The sequence below is a fragment of the Pimephales promelas genome, chromosome 15 (assembly GCF_988280905.1).
Source record: "Pimephales promelas chromosome 15, fPimPro1.hap1.1, whole genome shotgun sequence".
Lineage (NCBI taxonomy): Eukaryota > Metazoa > Chordata > Actinopteri > Cypriniformes > Leuciscidae > Pimephales > Pimephales promelas.
Genome location: NC_142783.1, coordinates 30,173,853 through 30,191,903, shown reverse-complemented (window position 1 = coordinate 30,191,903; position 18,051 = coordinate 30,173,853). Strand labels below are relative to the sequence as shown.

General features: G+C 37.1%; 1 long non-coding RNA gene across 1 annotated transcript in view; it reads left to right on the top strand.

Moving 5' to 3' along the window:
* LOC148973586 (uncharacterized) overlaps positions 1 to 17,843 on the top strand; it is a 29,061-nt gene extending 11,218 nt beyond the window's left edge. Inside the window, exon 3 of the long non-coding RNA XR_016146610.1 lies at positions 17,108 to 17,843. This is a non-coding gene — a long non-coding RNA (uncharacterized LOC148973586). The remainder of the gene's footprint in view (positions 1 to 17,107) is intronic.
* Positions 17,844 to 18,051: the final 208 nt, after the last annotated feature.

The window sequence follows — 18,051 nt, the reverse complement described above, 5'->3', positions numbered from 1 at the left end:
ATGAAAAGATTTTTTTTTTACAGCGTAGTTACATAAATTCACCATTAGGGGCTAATGGGTTAACTTTGCTAAATAACTCAACCATGATGGAAAATATAGAAAAACCAATAAACATAGAAACTAAAAACTAAAACTTTACGTAAAAACGTTACAATTTAAATGTTAGTCGTATGAAAATTTAAGATTTTTAGAAAAAAAAAAACCTAAGCTCCACCAGTCTACCACCACAACCCTCTGTTGTAAGCAGGGTGTAAGCAGATCTTTAAAAAATGTGCGAATGAGATCATACAAATTCACTACCATTTCGCGAAAATGTGAAATATTCACGAATTGCCATTAGAGTATGATGAACTTTACTAACGTTACAAGCAGACCACAGTGGGGAAAAGTATATGAACCCTTTAATCCAATGATATTGTGCCGAATGTACCAGGAAGTAACTCCATGCTCAATAAAAGAAACAGACATCCTTCATTTGACTTCAAGTCATGTAGAGATTGGCCTACAAAAAATCACCCATTAAAACTCGCTGATGACAACAGAACCCCGAAACGCAGCAACTTGAAATTCTTTGAATTGCAACATTCATCAGATTCACATTCAGGCCCGAGTTCTTTTGTATTGCTGATACCCTATTTTCATTCTGTCATTCCTCACAGTAAAGATTCAGTCATCAACGCTCAGCTCACATGATGAAATAAAGGTATTCTCCCATGTGTAACAGCCACAACACGAAACGATCAAAGCAGTGTGTGCAGGGCTCATATACGGAGGCACAGAGGACGGGAGGCTGAGCGTTGGGCTGGAACACAATTATCACAAAGGACAACTGACAGCCTCACTGTTGTGTGCTTATGAAAGTACTAACAAAAGTGCCAAGGTTCACTGGTATTGTATTCGTGCATTGTGTTCGTCTTGTTCATTTCAAGAAAGAAAGATTGAGAACAGAGAAAGACAGAAAAAATATTATAGACCGAAGGTATCCCTGCTATTGCCGCATTCATGCTTAGTTTATGTCTTGTTTAATATTCATTCTTAGTTCTCTTGGCCACCGTTTACCTTATGCCTGCTGCTGCAGACCCTGTAATTTTGGCAATCCTATAAGATCATTACAAATCACACTGTACGACATGGATCTAATAAACTTGGGTCCGACATGCTTTAGGGCTGCAAGATATTGAAGAAAAATGCGATATGCGATAACTTTTCTAAAAAATGTGCTATTCAATATGCGATTCGATAGTGAAATGAATTTAAATTATATTTTTAAATCTGACAATGTAATTTTAACAACAACAAAAAAAACACAAAAAAATATTGAAATACCAACAAATATTTGCTCAACTTGGTAATATATTGTTATATCAACCTAAAATTACATTTTAATATATTAAAATATATCACTGTTATTTTAAATTGTAATATTTCACAATATTACTGTTAGCACTGTAATGGTACAATAAATTACAATAAATAATTTACAAAATTTACAAAAAATACAAAATCTTACTGACCCCAAACTTTTAAACAGTGTAATACATAATTGTTGTGCTTTTTATTTATTGGAAATATGCAAATATATAAAGATACTATATTAGATTTTTATATAATGACCTTATTTTTATGATAATTAAGCAGGTTTTACAAAATTACAGGCATTTGTCAGTGTTTTTTAACTTTTACGGAAAAAAAAAATGTGATAATTATTTGTTCTATTTATATCAACATACACTACAGGCAATAGAAATGCTTCCATTTTACAATTTAAATAACATATCACAGATTTTTCACATTACAGTAATAAAAATGGCTTTTACCTTACCGTAATGAGAATTGGGGTGGAAATTTGGATAATAATGTACGTTTTGTGAGATGCACCCTGAAGGTTTCGCCTATCTGAGATTTGTGACAATTTTGTGAGAAAACAGAGGAAACAGAGACAAACGTTCTCCAGCAAGTGAGGGTCTGTTTTGTTAATGGCAGGGGAAGGCTTCTGTATGTGTTATGAGAGAGGCACATGCCAAGGATAGCAAACAGCTTTACCACAGTGGGGTTTCTCTATGGACATATGCCTGCAGGGATGCTTGAGCTTTTAATATCAAGTTGGCTGAGGAAGTGTATCATTCTCTCAGAGACTATCTAAAAGCTCTGTCTAAAATAAGGAGAGGCTGAGCAGATGTTGGAGGGTATGTGATTCAATGTGTTTGTATGCGTATCAACGTGTGTGATTAGGAAGGATGTGTGTACTTGAGTAGATGTAAAAGTAGACCTTTCTGGCTGCATCTTATGCAACCGTACATTACGGTATTTTCTTTACAATTAAGTAAATTTACACCACAATTCTCATCACCGTAATGCAAAAAAAAAAAAAAAAAAAAAAAAAAAAACTAACTGTAATGTGAACAAAGAATTATATGTTTTTTAAATTGTAAGATATATATACATAATGGTATTGCAATGTATTTCAAACATTTGGATTCAGAAAGATCTTTTAAAAAATCAATACTTTTATTTAGCAAGGATGCAATGACAGTAAAACCTTTACATTGTTCACTATTTAAAATAGATGTTGTTTGAAACTTACTTTTCCTCAAAAAAATCCTCAAAAAAAAAAAAACATCACCACAGTTTTCACAAAAAATATAATAATATAATATTTAGCAGCATAACTATTTTTAACAATGATAATAATGATGTAAGAAATGTTAAGAATAAGAAATATTGCTTGAGCACCCAGGGGCATATATATATATATTTATTTATTTATTTATATATATTTATTTATATATATATATATATTTATTTATACACTGTATATACTGTGTGTGTGTGTATGTATATGTATATATATATATATCAATCAATCAATCAATCAAATTTCTTTATTCAGTCATGATGTTATTATAGACACAACAATAATCTCCACAACAACAAAATAATAACATTCATTTTACTGTATCAAATTCAAGAGAATTCTTTCAAAAATATTACAAAAACCTTCCAAGTTAAAAACACCCAGATGATTTGGAGATAAAATATGCTTAATTCTTAATTCTATGCTAAGTATAAAGTGGAAGTTAGTCATTGTCTCCAAAAATAATAATAATAATAAAAAAATAGAAAAATTAAAACAGACCTTAAAATGTGTGTTAATGGAAGTTTTTCATTGGTTAACACACACACACACACTATTTTCATTGCATTAGATGACTAGACAATTTTTTATCTGATTTATAAAAAATATATATTTAACAAAAGTTTAATATAAGCACACTTTCATTCAGAACACTTCATTAAGTGATTTGTACAGAGCTTAAACGATAAAACCACAGCATTCGGAAAGAAAAGAGGAAAAAAGTATTGGAAACTTTTGATTGCCGGAAAATTTGTGGAACGTGTCTATATAATGTGATGAACTATAACTGGTTACTCTGCTACTACACCTGTGTGAACTCGAGGGGAACTGACTTTATACAGCCACTAAAAATCACCTTGAAACCAACAGTGATTGGTATACGCACAATGGTTTCCAGCATGCGGTTCTGGATCAGCGAGTTTTAGCCGGGGTCAGATTAGACTGACAAACTGTAAAATCCTAAAGTGCTGGGAACAGGCCATGGTTTATTTTGCATGGGAAGAGATTAGTGTCAGGAGGAACGCACTTCACTCTCATGATGGGATGGCTTTGCATATTTCCCTGTCATCCCTTCAGGGTCAGTTCCAAATGACCAGCCGTACTCATTCCAATCCAACTAACACCACTCCAGCATCCCGCAGACACATTACACGTACATTTTCAAGGGTTTTACTATATCCACCCTGCACATTTGCTGATGGTCCATTCAAAATGAACCCTTCATCTCTAAAGCCTAAAGACTTGAGAAGTAAAGAGCTTAAATGCACCGGCCACTCTCATCCTGAGAATGTTGAAAGATAAGAGTGTGTACAAAAATGGCTGGCTTGACATTGTTGAAATTGGCTCTGATCATTGATTTGCACCAATGCATCCAGGGTCCCATGCAAAAACAAAGTCCCTTAAGCCACATTGACCCAACCTTTAAATATTCTGTAAGATTTCCTGGTTATTTTTCTTTTCTATTTGTAAGCTGTCTCGCCACTACGGATCAAAGGAGCAATTTTTTTTTTAACCATCTGGACAGATGCGCACACACAAACAAATTTTTCGATTAGGAATTTATCTATTAGATGAATTAATATGGGCCTATATATTATATATCCAAAAAAAAATATGTATACTTTTAAAGGTTTGGGGTAATGTCAAGACAGTAAACAAACCTGATGGGGGGGTAACAACTGCTTTAAACATTTTAAATGAAATATTTCTTATTTCAGAATTTTCTTTCTCATTTTCTTATCTCTCCATAGACGTTTTAGCTGGAAAAACCAAACTCTGGTCGGGCCAATCACATCGTGTATAGAGTCAGCGGGCAGACTTAACCTAATTACGACAGACTTGCGACGGTTCACTGCTACTTAAAAACAAAGAATGAACGTGGAAGTAATTGTGCAAGTAGTCCATTGCTCAGGAATAGTGACAACAAAAATGATATATATTAAATGAGAGCCTGAACTGACGACAGTTATTTTTCCAAAGATATTAGTTTATTCACATTTTCTGGCTGTTTGCAGTTGCTGGGCAACAGATATCTTTCAACAAGTAAAAGACTTTCGGGTCACCTTGGGTCTCGATTTAGCCAGAAAAGTGAGCTTGACTTTTAGAAACCTCATAGAACATTGACTCGCTTTTTTTCCATTGAGGGGTTTGAGGACAATTTCCTTTGATGCAATTTTATCAAAGAGGGATTTCTGACACCCAACTGACTGAGTGTCTGGCTTAATGGGGTTAAGTGCTGTGTCTTTATCTTTTAATATAGATGTGCCATAAGTATGATCGACGTTAATACAGTGGAAACGACAAGAGATAAGACTTAACCACTGTAGCACCATTGTGAATAGCACGTAACAGACGTACATGGGAGATGGATTTGAGATAATCTGTGAAGGTACCTGCTGTGAACGTGATTATGATAATTAGTTTGAGAACAATAGTTGGAGCCACAAAAATGGATTCCCTTCTCTCACTAAACGGAAAAGAATTTTATGGGACTGTAGAAGGCACATGACTGAGGGTGATAGCAGCGTTCCTTGCCAGCTGATTAGGCCAACTTCCAGCTCCACTCTTCCAGAAGCTCCCGCAGGGACTCGTCTCTATTACATGGGGATACATGATGAATACAACGAGCGTCCAGAAACACCAACTTTGTCAGACCAGTATGTCAGACCAGGCAAGAAACAATGGCTCTGTTCTGAAGCTTACAGCAATCTGTCTCGTTGCTTAATGCAATGAGCATCTATACCGTCATGGCTCCTATAAGTAAACGTTTTGAACGCTCGACATAGACAGAAGAAACACTCCCCATGGGAGTAGCATGATGTAACAACATAACGACTTCATCGGCTAATCAGCATTGTACTAATGTCATTTCTTGCGGCTTCAGAGCTGTTTTCATTATTCATCCTGAAGAATATGGAATGATACATCCTTAGGATCTGGGTACCTTAGAACAGTGTTTCTCCACCGTAAGTCACAAGACCATTTTGACTGGGTTTCATAATGTCTAGCCAGGAAGAAACAACAACAACAACAAAACATACTATTAAATGTTTTTATGATGCAAGACTTTTATTTTGAAAGACGTAATGACGTAAAAATCTTAATGTTTACGTCATTGTAGTAGGAACTAGGAAGTGTAAGAGGGGGGATTTCTGTAAAGACTACAAGCGCTAGATCCCAACCCTTTCAAACCCACCCATAGGGGGTTGGGCCTAATGCACTAACAGACCAATCACAGATCAGTTCCAGTGCGTTTGATTTCCCCGGCAGAAACTTTTTGAAAATATGGACGAAGGTACTGAATGCGGAGACGGATGCATTCTGGATAGGGTTGGGTACCGCAAACGCTGTGCCAATAGGGAACCGGTTCCAACGTAAACGGTAATAACCAGACCGAATAAGAACGAAGAGTCTCTGTGTCATGAGGCGCACACACGCAAAAAGGCTCTCGCTCTCTCCCTCGTGCGTGCACTATATGGTTTGGAGCACAGTCTGATCTGTCTCGCATGCGCGCTCTTGCTCGCTCGCTCTAGTTTCTAGGGAGATTTTAACTAATTTGTGGGCATCAGGAAGACGTTATCAACATGCGGGAGACTCTCGGAACGTCTAATAGCGAGGGGATTAATGAAGATGCCGAAGACAAAGCTGCATTTCACATGTAAAATTAGGCGTCAGAGTAAGTGTGGCGATTGTCTGAATCCCATATAGAATCACGCCAATCCATTGACTGATGGCGCGGGCGCCTCCTTGACGCTCTTATGTCGTCATTTTATATTAGCGCGCATTATCTGATTTCATTGTGCGAAATGATTTCCAGGCGGTAGCGTAGAGTGGAGCTCAACTCTACATTCTACATTGATGGGCGGAGTAGTGGGAGTGGCCTGCGGAGCTGAGCATTGCAATGCATTATGGGGATTGTTGTCTACAATCCACAAGCACTAAAAAGTCATTTCCTGCCTTTCCTCGTCACTTTCTTGGTCGTGCACAATGCTTTGTTATATGCATACTCTGTAAGGTCTTTTTGGAAAATGTGTCCTGCTATTGTTTGAGAAGCGGATAGCCCACCTGTAATCTTTTGAAAAGTCACAATGTTCCTCAGATGCCCTTTATCAACACAGCTCACACGCACGGCTTACTCATGGAGATGTTAAACGCCACGTCGAGCAAGGCTTTACTTTCGGGTGAATAGCTCCAATGCTTCTTTACCTGAAATAATCCTGTTGGCTGTTAGAGTTTAACAAGCGTCTCCCCGAGGATGCGACGTCAAAGGAACTTTAGCAGTGCTTCAGAGAGCTGACACGGATTTGAAGCGGCGTGACTCTTGACGTAGTCAGCTAAAGTGAGATGTGAAAAGTAGTGAATTCAAGTGCAAGTGACTCAGACATCTGCTATGGTAATACAGGACACTATAAAAAGATGTTACAAATGAAGGGTTTGAATCTACAGTATAACTCTACCTCAGAACCATCTCTGCCTTTTTTTTTCCCTAAGGCATCAGTCTTCTCCTTAGGGAGTGAAGGATCCCATGAAGTGCTTGTTTTTCTGGCTCTCTTTATAAGTTTTTTTTTTCCAGCTTGCATCTGCATGACAAATCTGACAGCCAGATGTGTGAGGATGCCTCCACACTGATGGAATGATGGGCGACAAGGTCTTTTTGAGAATAAAATTGCAGAATAAGGGGCCATTCACATATCGCGCCTAAAAACGCGTAGAAAACGCTAGGCGCACGCGTTCTCCTTTTTCCAAAGAAGCGCTAGGGCGGTTGCACTCCGGAGGCGTCTGTCGTTGCTAAGCAACCATCAGCTGCGCTCTCCATTACATGAAGGAAATTTCAGCAATGGATTTCCACCACCGAAAAACCCTTGCTGTAACTCTGTTACAAGATTTATTTACTCAGAAAAGTAAAAAAACGCCGCAGTGTTTGGGTGCACCCCATACTACAAAAACGCAAGAACCATGGGGAATTTCACCAGCTGATTCAGGAACTCCGCCTGAACAATGGGAGGTTCAAAGCCTATTCCAGAGTGGACAAGGACCAGTTTGATTATATTTTAAGAAGAGGTAACAAAAATGGCGAGGAAGCTGATTGGTTGGTTCGTGTCACGTGACCTACGGTGCGCTTGCGGCATTCTGAAAAGTTGAGATGTTTTTATCTCGATGCGGCGCGGACGCGCCTGGAAAAAACGAGCGCGTCGCACCGCGACCGCGTCGCTTCCATTATGAGCGCGCATACCGCGCGCCTACATTTGAAATAACGAACTTGAGCGCGCAAAAGACGCGATATGTGAACCGGCCCTAACATGTTTAAAACTATGTATTGGCTTCCAATTACTTGAATATCGTCCTTTAGCGTCACATAGAACGCTATAGGACAAAACGGCGCTATACTACGCACATGGCACCCTTTATCGTTAATATTCACGTGAACCTAAGGCGTCATAAATCCTTTAGCGTAATATGAGACTACCCTACCCTACCCCACACCTAAACCTAACCATCACAGCGCGTGTTATATTAACGATAACGGGTACCATGTGCGTAGTATAGCGCTGTTTTGTCATATAGCGTTCTATATGACGCTAAAGGATGAGAATGCGTTGATATCTAATGATACTAATGTAAAAAAAAAAATGTCAAACTTAAAAAAAAAAAAGTCTGAATCCTTCGAAAGATGCGGCGTCTGAATTGAATAAACATGTTATTCGGGGATGCTTAAGCTTCGCTCTGTTCAGAAACGAAAAGCGTTTCTGTTTATTAATGTTATTAATATAACATTGATATTTATTAATTAACTTTAAAACAGTCTGTATTAAGTGCTATATATGCGACGACTTCATTTGACTTTAGTCATTGTATAACCATAGCCTATGAAATAAATATGCGCTGCTTACAGTATTTCTCTTCAGTAACTTGGTGTTCTGCAAAATGAAAATAGTCATAATATAACAATATTACACAAAATGTACATTTTTTATGTGTTTTACACTACTTTAAAGTGGAGTCACTAATGAAGGTTCTTGTACACATAATGAAATCATCCATTGTCGATTATTTTCATTATCGATTATTATGTGTCGTTGCTCTAATGGAAGTAGAACACAGAAAAGAATGTGAGATAGAGAAGTTTCAGAGCAGTCTCACTCCCGTGTGTCTCTTCCTTCCTGCTGACTGAGGTCATAAGAGAGTGTATGTTGCTCAAAGCTCTCTGCATGATGTATTTTAAAGAAGAGCACTGAAGTGTATAAGTGTGTGTGTGTGTGCATGTGTGTATATATCCAGCAGGGCCAGACAGACGGTGCAGTCAGAGGGAAGCAGTGAACCCTGACTGAGTGCGTTGGTGGCACTGCCCCAAGGGAATGTGTGCATGCAAGTGAAGGTATGATGGACAGGGAAGAGACAAGGGGCTTTGGCACAGTAGGTGAAGCTGTGGGTGACGCGAAGGGGAGCGATGGACATGCCTGATGCCGGTGTGTCATGAGATCATAGGCTCATCAGTCCCTAAGCCATTGTGTCTCTCCAACACTGAGTGCTAAATCAATGTATTTTGAATCTTTTTATCCATATTTACAAACTGCATTGCAGATTTGCCATTTCACGGGTTGAGTACTGCTTTTAGAGCTAGTAAGGTGAGTAAATGGAGTGAGTGATGAAGCGGAAAATGTATTGTCCTAGAGTTTTACATCAATATTGCTCCGACCAAATTTACATGAAAGCACATAATTATAACCTCCCAACACTTTAATATAGACATTCCCAAAGAGCAACGTAAAGTTAGTGGTGACTGATGATTTGTGGTTCGTTAATTTAGAGTGATTTTTGCCGTTGTATACGCCTTTTTCACGGCAGCCCCATCTGTGATTTTTAATGAGAATGAAAGCGAGGCTGTGAGGGATAGACTGTACTGTACTGTTATTTAATATGTTTTCGGATTGTTCTGCTCATGAAACACTGGAAAAATATCTTTGCAAGAAATGTCAGTTGAAAAAAAACTCCAGACAATGTAAGCTGTGGAAAATTGTAAGTAATCTAGCCGCTTTATTCAGCTTTTTACAGAGGATGCCATTGGAAACACAGTAAGTCTATCCCTCACAGCCTCACTTTCATACCTGTCATGGCACTGCTCTGAATAAGGTCTATGGGGAACGCACACCTGAACAGGTGGTAACAAGGGCAGGGACATAATGAAAACGCAATCTTCTAAAAGTTGGTGAACTTTTAGAACTACATACATAATCTTAACAAACATGGCACACATTTGTTAAGATTATGATACCCATGGCGACACATAACTCCAATTCTGATAGGATCTTTCAATCTTTCTGAGCACAAAAGACCTCCATTGTTGCTCATTACGGACAATTTCACACCTATAATCACACACTGCACTAACATTGCAGTAATTATACTCTTCTTTTGAAGCCTTTTATCAAATTCTAATAGGCTGGTGTGTCTTCCTAACAAACTCTTGTCCACTGCTGTGACGTTAGCAGACTCTTGGCTGGAGAAGTGTTCACCCCTCAGTTACTGTCATAGTGTAATTTGCTGTTCTTCCCATATCTTTTCCTCTAGTGTTGTCTGATAACCTACTCTCTGATGGAGAGACAAAAATTGTAGGGATGCACCAATCGAGGACATGAAAGCATGTTCCTTCAAACAGCAGAATGAAGTTGTGTGGCAGGCCGAAAGCTCAAGACCTGTGGTTGGACTCAATGTTGTTCGAACAGTAATTTTGCAAAATAACTGTTTTCTCAAGTAAAGCTTAACATATGAAACAGTGGCAGCAATGGCCACAATAAAATCCGTCACGTAACAGATTTGAAGTAACTTACCCAAACAGCAAACAATTCCTGCAGAAAATGGGACATCGCTTAATTGCTGTTATTGAACTGAAGTGCTTTAAAAAGCTTTGGCTTTCTGCACAAAATGAAGCTCTAGTCTAGTGTAGGTCTTCTTTTGCCAATTAACTCCACCTTTTCTTTGAATGTTAATCTTGAAAACTGTGTAAGCAATGATTTCCTCCTCTAAAATTGCTTGCAGTTTGCATAGCGAATAATGCTAGCTATTTTATCTGCGTTTTTTGTTTTTCTCCGATTGAGTTCCTCAAAGCGACACTCGGCGATAACAAGCCCCACCCATGATACGATTGGTCAATTTTCCTGTCATTTGAAATTCTTGTCTCATTGACTTGCTATGGCTTGCTCTCTGTAATTTCACATCTAGACCACCAATCACAGAGCTGAAATTGTTAGGCGGAAAAATCATGATATGGAGAAAACGGATGTCTTTACAAAACAACACACACTGAAAAGGGCAGATTTGAAGGGTTTATTACCTCAAAAAGATTTAGATGTTCGTTAGAACTGATGACTTTTTATTTTAAAAAGTTGTTACTTTTTTAAACTATTATTTAAACGTTATTAAATATTAATTTTATAACAGTCTAGGCCCACTCTGAGGGCCATGAAGAATCTGTTGACCCATGGGGGCCATAAAAGTGTCATAATGAAAACGCCAACTGCTGTAAGTTGATTAACTTTTAGAACTAGAAAATCTTTACAAACATGGAGTGAAAAACACACAACTCCCATTTTGATGGGGTCTTTAAAGCTTTCACCAAGCTTTTAAATCGTTCTGAGCACAAAAGACCACCATTCGTCCTCATTATAGACGATTTCACACCTTTAATGCCACAGACGTACATCACACGTCACAAACATTGCAGTAATTATACTCTTCATTTGAAGCCTTTTATCAAATTCTAATAGGCTGCTGTGTCTTGTCCACTGCTGTGATTTTAGCAGACTCTTGGCTGGAGAAGTGTTCACCCCTCAGTTACTGTCATTAGCAGTGTTCCTCCCACCTCATTTCTAGTCTGAAAGCCTATCTCTGATGCAGTGACAGAAATTGTAGGGATGCACCAATCGATTGGTCACCGATCTTTACTGACCCAGTGACCTACAGTTCACTGAGGCTCATGCATTCAGGACTGATTTTTTTTTTTTAAATTGCAGCACGCTCAAATTCACACATAAACTTCAGAAATGAGTCTCTTTTTTTGCGCTTTAAGCATGTCATCAATACTCGAGAATGTTGGTCATTTTCCATTTTACCCATTCAGATGCTTATGCCGGTTTTATTAATGAAAATATAACTGTTAGATGTTCTTGGCACTGTTTCCTTTCCCTTTTCTTATGTAAAATTTATGGGAGGAGAGTATTTAAATGAATCATGCAAGGTGATTTTTACTAAAATTTGCACTCGTCAATTTACTGGTATGTGTGCCATTATTTACCCCCCCCAAAAAACATGTTTTAAACCAGATGCGCTGCTCTTGGTAGATTGTACAGTAGAACTTTCAACTCCCATCTGCACTTTTATGGAATTGCACACTCTCATGTTAATTAGCCCTGTTCAGTAAATCTGGCCCAAAATCTTTTATTTAAAATCATCACAAAAATTGATTGGACCTTCTTATTATTGCCCGGATGGTGGAATTTTCTGGGATTTTCAATTCTTTAGCTATTTTCTTATGCCACTTTCTATTTTGTAAAGCTCAACAATCTTTTGTAGCACATCAGACCTACAGTATGTCCTTTGGTTTTACACATTGTGATGGATGATTAAGGGAATTTGGCCTTTGTGTTAACTCATATTTATTCTGCTGTGAAAGAAAAAGTCATTGCTTTATAATTTCACGTTTCTAGTCACCCTGGTGTGCTAAAAAATGTGAATGTGACTATAATTGTGGCCAACATGTTTTGGAGTAAAACATTTATTTAATAATGTGAAAGATTAGATTTTGAATGGACGATCAAAAGGATCAGCTTGACCATGACTGTATCATTTTGGCAAAGCTGAATTTCAGCAGCCATTATTCTTTTCTTCAGTGTCACATGATCCTGTATAAATCATTCTATGCTTTCATCTCAACATGAAATGATATATCAATATATATTTTTATTATTATTATTATTATTTTTTCAGGGTAGACTAGTCTTATTCATTAAGGTTCAATGGAAATGTTCAAACCTCAGGCTTTACGCACAAATCCATTGATTTTAATAGGGATGGTGCTACTAAATGACGTTGAGGAAAATGGCAAGGGGATGAAAAACAAAACAGATGCAGGAAAAATGTAAGTGTCTCATCTCGCTCAACAAATAAGCACCCTGTTGAGTCGTGGTGCAGAATATTGTGATGTTCTGTGCTGACTATAGTCACGGCCAAAATCTTTGGATTTTGGATATCTTTGGAAAGAATACATCCCAGTTAGGACACTCTAAAAAAATAAAGTTTTTTACACGTATAACAGTTCTATTTAGTAGCTACCGTATCATCCTGAAGAACACTTTATGCTGAAATGGTTCTTTGTGTTAGAGTTTAGGGTTCTTTTTTCCCGCCTTTTTGTTTTGCAAATCTGTAGCTGTCTGTAAGCCTCCTTATTACTGATTTTCTGGAGCTCAGGTACAACTACAGTTACTAAACAGTGGAATTGCAGCAATTCTGCTATAAAAGTGCATATTAGTGTATTAAAATTAATGGCAAGTTAGTTTTTGTCTAATTACAATGGCGGAATAAGTCAGTACAACATGCACCCATGAATAGAAGAGTGGTTCAAACAGCCTAAAAAACACAATTTTGCCTAAAATCATGTTGAAATACAGTCACATAAGTGTCATTTCCACTGTATAAATCAGGATCTCTAAACCCCACCGTAGTGTTTTTCATCCACTTATGCCACAGCTCTGAGCTCAATTATTTACGCCCGTTTTATTCATTGAATCCCATTAGGTAGCTACATTTGTTGAATGTTAGTGTGCACTTATGACTAAATCTGTTCATATTTGTCATTATTCAACTGAGGCTTTTCTAAAGGCCATAAATGAAGTCCATTTTCCACAAGTCCTTTGCAGATATCTTACTTGAAAGCAGCCAAACTCTATATTAATGAATAAGTGTAGGCAAATTTGGTCTTTTCGTAGGATTTTTATTTTTATTTTTTTTTTAAATCGTGCTGTGGCAGAAACAGTACATAATAATACCAACCGTTTGACATGTTTCTGGGTCAATGACAAATAAGAGAGTCCAAGATAAAGAAACGGTAATGTGCCATATTCTCAGAAGTGTAATCATCTTTCATTTTGGTTTTGAAAAATTTTACTACCCTTAATTACGAGCTAGGCAAAACAAGTGAAAATGTTGAATTTGAGGTTTTCATAAAAATGAGTTCATCAAGGCTTCGTCTAGCGATCCCAATGCTCGAAATAGCAATTAAACATCTAAAAGTATTTTTATTTGTACGTTTTCTAAAGGAGGAGTACACTGTAAAAAACGATCATGCTTTGAATGGTAAAAGACTGAAGAAAAACCTTTAATGGGCTTTATGCCCAGCTGGACTACTTCCTGAACTTCAGCCAGCTCCTTGTTTCCTGTCTGCCATTATTGGCCAAATTGATTCATTCAGGTGTGCTTGACCTCAGTAGTCATGGCAACAATAATCAGACACACCTGAATTAATCAATTTGGCCAATAATGGCAGACAGGAAACAAGAAGCTGGCTGAAGTTCAGGAAGTAGTGCAGCTGGGCATAAAGCCAATTGGTTAACAGAAAGTTTCCATATAGGTACATTTAATGTTATTTTACTGTAAAATATGGTTCAATTTACTGTTTTTGGAAGTGAAAAAGAACAAGTCATTTTATAATTTACAGTGAAAAAATGTAAATTGACAAAATGACACTTCACATTTTTTGTGAATTTTTGTATTTTTTGAGGTGTTTTTTTTTTTTTTTTTTTTTTTTTTTTAAATAACTGTTTCTGCATAGTTTTCTTAGTTTTATAGTTACACTCTAAAAATGCTGGGTTGTTTTAACCCAACAATCAAATAGACAAACCCAAACGTTGGGTTAAAATGCAATTAAAAATTTAACCCAATGGCTGGGTTTGTCCATATTTGACCCAAAGTTGGGTTAAAACAACCCAGCCATTTTTAGAGTGTATACACAGAAGCACAGTATTTCAAAATATCTGCCTTGGCAAGTATTCACACAAACATTATTTGTTATGTCTTAAGGGAACATTTAACTGTTGGGGAAAAACATCTGATGTGTAATATTATATTATATCAGTGCGGTACATAGGTTTTAAATATAGACTGTCTATTCATTAATGTTAATCAAACAATTGTGGTATCATGGTTTCCTCTAGAGAAATACAGATCTAAATAGGCAATTTAAAAAAAAAAGATGTATTGAAGAAAGTAAATTGAATTGCATTTTTAGTGTATCTTTGTGTATTTTGAATACAAAGAGGTTGATGGCCATGTGTTGACTAGCACTGAGACACATTTTCTGTTACTATTTGCCTATACTGGTTATCTGGCAGTTTCAGACTTTTTAACATTTGAGCCATGATTTTGATCTCTCAGATCTTGCATGAAGAGGTTTGGAGTTTAGCCAGAGGTAGAGTATGTCCTTCTGTGAATACCCCCTTTCTGTTGAAGCGTTCAAGTGGCAATCGCATCAAACAACTGCAATGAGTAATATTAATCAGATCGAATCTGAGACATCAATTATCACATAGCCTTAAACATTTCTTCAGTAGACAAGGATCCTTTTCTCACACACACACACTTCAGTCAAGGTTGCAACTCCAAAATGCTCAGGCCTATCATGTTAATATGTGGATTTATGTTATAGACGGTCTTATACTTTGGATTCTACCGGCATGTGTGGTACTGTATAGCCATAGTCGCTGTATATAGCCTGTAACTTTATAGTAGTCCTGAAGATTGGAATAATAGGACTGGAGCAAAACACTGCAGGAAAGTTGAAGTGAGGTGAGGACACTGAGCCATTTCTAGTGCCTTACCAAAAGTTAATATTTTTTCAAATAAAAAAATTGAAATCTAAGAAAAAGTTTAGGACTATATGTTGAGATTGACCTTCTCATTCATATTTACAATTTCATCAAATACAGAAATGAAAATGAAAGGAGTGACTTATAGTCACCCCATTGCCTTCAGAAGCTCCAGATGATGCAACTTACTGTTGAAAATGTGTCTTGTGGAATATTCTACGTTTTTCAGAGGGGGGATGTAATAGTGTAACAGGACTGAGTGAAAACCCGGGGACATGACTAAAATGTGTATTTTATCTAAAATATTAGATCAAATGTTTTTTTTTCTTTTTTCATTTAAAGCAGTTTGGATATAAAGTCACACAACAATGCAAGAAAAATCAGATCATAATATTTCATTGTAAAGTTTAGAGATAGACAGTTGGGACATCCAGAAAATGCTATTTTTTAGTATTCTGTATCATTTTTATTTATATTTTTAAATTTGTAGTTAGCTTAATGTGCATGACATTTTGGTTAATAATAAAATGTATTTTAGAGTTTATTTTCATGCAATTTTATGCATATAATGTCGTGGGGACAGAAATATCACTCTTTCGGTGGAATGGCTAAATTGCAGTATTTTATTGTTTTATTTATTATTATTTATTGCAAAACTGTGCAGCCCTTTTCTGTCTCTATCCATGATCCATAATAGAAAGATATATTTCTTATATACATAAGAAATATATAATATATATCTTATTTAAATATAAATCTTATAAATATGTTATATAAGAGGGATGGATGTGTGGATATCTATCTGTACAGATGCACAAACTATACATACAAAATAGTACTGAATTATGTGTGTTACAAGTGTTACTACTAACCCCTCTGTGTGTTACAATTAACCCTGTATATGGGGTAAGTTGTAACATTTGCACTTCTGTCACTTTCAGTGCAACAGTGAAACGAAAATGGTAGGTCCTAGAAAATAAAACAACTTTAAGTTTTTTTCTTGTAGCAGAGATGTGTATGTTGCTTATAAAAAAAATATTTTTTTAATTAATTGAGCCAAAACCAAAATGCATTAGGTTGTGCCCCGCTCTCCCCTACCTCACCAGTGCCCATATAATCTTTAAGCTAATACGGTTAAGGTGGCTTGCTGTCGACAATGGAGGGGCTCGAGGAAGCAGCTTCACCTCGAGCTTACATATACCCCCCCAGTGGGACTACTAATGCTTGGATGATGATAATGGTAGCAAATGCCAAAATCATGTTGGTGGAGGGATGCCAAAACAGCTGATGATGATGAGCGGCAGTTAATTGAAAGATTAGATGGGTTTACTCCTCCCGAAATTACGTCGTGAACTTCACTTCTCAACTAATGCTCTAATGAGAGTTAGCTGACTCTAAAAGTCACTTTGGATAAAAGCATCTGCCAAATGAACCGCTGTAAAAATGTAAAATAGCAAGAAAATCCTGTTTACCATCATATGACGACTTTAAAGCTGTAATGTGTGATGTATACTGGCCTCGGCTGTTTTCCCCCTGTCAAGTGCAGCGTATCATTCCACATTTCCTCTCTCTGAATCACACTCTCTAATGTGTCTCTCTCATTTTCTGTGAACAGAGGATTACCGGCATTGATGCCTGGAAAATGCAAGGGCTCATCAGAGCTGTTTATGAAGTCGCTTTCTCAAGCTTCACATCATAACAGCTCCAGGGCAAACATCTCCAAACTTTTGACTGGGTCACTGTGAAGAACAGCATTTGAATCTGCTCACTTGTTTGAGAGCTTGCCAAGAATCTGAGAGCGAGAGATGTTCTTCTATTTCCACTTGGTCATGCCTCATAACCACATTTCATGACTTTAATGAGCTCATTACAGTGGGCTGGCTTCATAAGAGGCACAGCTCACATCGCCCAGAGCGCCTCTGAATGGACATCACTGCGACCACCTCGATAGCAAACAGAATTAAACACACAGTGTGCGCAGATAAGGGATATACATGAATATTCATGCTCATATTCAAACCATTTACCGATAAAGAGATTACGATTTAAAGGGATAGTTCACTTTGAAATTCGTTTTTGGTGTGTTTTAGCTTACCTCAAGGGCATCCAAGATGTTGGTGTCTTTGTTTCAGCAGTAGTTTTAATTTTGAAATTTTTAGGTCAAACCGTTCTCAAACCACTTGGACACTCGTTTCGTGTCTTAGGCCATCAATGCGTACTTACATTTACGAGTCATTAAATCATGTTTAATTTGGACTTTTCTGTGCATGCTCTTTGAGGTGGTGACCATAGACCTCCATTATATGACTGACAAAAACGGTTTGACCTAAAAATATCAAAATTGAAAATACTGAGGAAACAAAAACACCTACATCTTGGATGCCCTTGAGGTAAGCTAAAACATACCAAAAATTACTTTCAAAGTGAACTATCCCTTTAACACTTAAATGCATGAATCATTATTACATGTTCGGTCCTTTATCGACCCGGATTTATACTTTACACGGATGGATCTCTAACTGCCACAATATATATTACAAAAGAATTTCGTTATGATGT